The sequence below is a fragment of the Dreissena polymorpha genome, chromosome 2 (assembly GCF_020536995.1).
Source record: "Dreissena polymorpha isolate Duluth1 chromosome 2, UMN_Dpol_1.0, whole genome shotgun sequence".
Taxonomy (NCBI): domain Eukaryota; kingdom Metazoa; phylum Mollusca; class Bivalvia; order Myida; family Dreissenidae; genus Dreissena; species Dreissena polymorpha.
The window spans coordinates 113031985-113034212 of NC_068356.1; the positions used below are offsets into that span (position 1 = coordinate 113031985).

The 2228-nt window shown below is 34.9% G+C and overlaps 1 long non-coding RNA gene across 1 annotated transcript; it reads right to left on the reverse strand.

The window, feature by feature from the left end:
• Positions 1–518: 518 nt before the first annotated feature.
• LOC127868536 (uncharacterized) lies at positions 519–1063 on the reverse strand. Its single transcript, XR_008044170.1, has 2 exons — positions 995–1063; positions 519–627 (listed from the first exon to the last, which is right to left on the reverse strand). It is a non-coding gene; the product is annotated as an uncharacterized LOC127868536 (long non-coding RNA).
• Positions 1064–2228: the final 1165 nt, after the last annotated feature.

Consider the following 2228-nt stretch of genomic DNA (forward strand, 5'->3'; position numbering starts at 1 on the left):
AATCGGTAGCATGTTTAACAATATCGGGTTTTGGTCGGATATACAACTCGGATACAATCTAATATTTGCGGGTATGTTTAAGTTTATTTACCGTACCCAGGGTACATGTAAGTAAAGTTAAGAGTACCCGGGGTACATGTACTGGTAAGTAGTACCCGAGCCGAGAATGACCAATCGAGCCTTAGTAAGTGAGTGATGGTGTATGGGATAACATGCACTGAGGGTGTATATTTTTCATGAACAAGTCAATTGAAGGTGTTAGAGATGCATTGATCCATAAGATTAAAAAGGGTAATTAACCACGGGCTTATTAAAATTAAAATGATGACATTACATTGTACCAGCTGTTTATTGTTGCAATATTTTAAATAATGTAAACAACTTACCTTGTATTAAGTTGGCACATTGTTGTCAGGTGTAGAAACTTTTTATACTTATTTCTCTTAAGTTGCACTGGCTGAACCAAAAGAATTATGTAGTCGTTTCTAAATAATCACGAAACAACCTACTAATGCATATATGCTTGCCAGTTACTGAGTTTGTGCATTTCCATTCATTATAGTATCGGCCTTGGCAAACAGCGTAGAATCAGATGAGACGCTGTGTGGTGTCTGCTATTTCGTTACGCTGAAGATTTCCATATCGGATTATCCGCGGGTGTTTTTATGTCAAATGTTATGGTTTTTCAATAGATCGTATACTTATCGTCAAAACAGCGAATTAGCGTTCACTTTATATCATTTCTGATGATCTTATTTTGTAAATATTTTCTGAGTGTTAATTCCTACGTTGCTATGTCGTCAGCCATTTTGACGGTTGCTTTGTTTACTTTCGGTTTCCACTAAAAACGAAATTAATTGATTTGCTGCTCGCGTTTATTTATTGATTAAATAATAAATTATTAAACCCTAATAATATAATTGTCTCAATATCATTTATATTCAAGATATTATCGGATAAATAGAATACCATTCTAATACCAGTGTGTACTTACATTTATCTCGGAAAGCCTAGCCGTGTAAACCTCTCTTCAACTCGTCGCACACAATACGTTGAATAACACAGGTGGAAGTAACGTACCCTGGATAGTATTTTTTTGTTATTTAATTTTTTTAAGAGCCCAATATATTCAAATAAATACATAAAATCATGTTTAATCAGAAATAATTGACAAAGAGCCGTGAAAAAAAATCCCCACACTCTGATATTGGAATCATAACAAGGTCATTAACTAGAATTTATCATAGACCTGTCTTCGCGGGCCGCAAAAATGTCAAAAGTAGCTTTAATCAAAAGCATCCATTGATCCTCCTATGGGCAATTGGACAACCTTTCAAAAAAAGTTCACTTTAAAAAAATCTGTCCAGCCGTTAACTCACAGTCGGTCGAAAACCGAGCAATATTTCGAGTCCGTTTGTCAACCCGAATAAATCTTCTACAGACTTTCAAACAATATTTTTTGAGTTTTTGCCCCTTAATCGATAGCTCGCGTCCTATTCCTTTAAAACAACGAGGCGTGTCAAATAATGCATTCACATGCAACCACTTCCCCTTAAAACTTATTCCAATACAATCAGAATGATAAGTATTTTTCATTTATTTACATTTATCAAAACATCGTTGTTGTTGTTGATTGGATAATTATGTGCCTGGCTCTGTCAGTGTAATTCACTGATAAGCCGGGTTCAAGAGCGATGGCTACTTTCGTTTTCAAGTAAATCAAATTTAGAGTTATAACAGTTGTTGCAAAGAAAATATAACATTTTGGAATCAGTTTTTAGGGGTAAGTGGTTGCATATGCATGCATTATTTGAAACGCTTCGTTGTTTCAAATGAATAGGACGCGAGCTATCGATTAAGGGGCAAAAACTCAAAAATATTGTTTGAAAGTCTGTAGAAGATTTATTCGGGTTGACAAACGGACTCGAAATATTGCTCGGTTTTCGACCGACTGTGAGTTAACGGCTGGACAGATATTTTTGAAGTAAACTTGTTTTTAAAGGTTGTCCAATGGCCCATAGGAGGATCAAGGGATGCTTTGGATTAAAGCTATTTTTGACATTTTTGCGGCCCGCGAAGACAGGTCTATAATAAAGTCTAGTTAATGACCTTGTTATGATTCCAATATCCGAGGGTGGGGATTTTTTTTTCATGGCTCTTTGTCAATTTTTTTCTCATTAAACATGATTTTATATATTTATTTGAATATATTGGGCTCCTAAAAATAT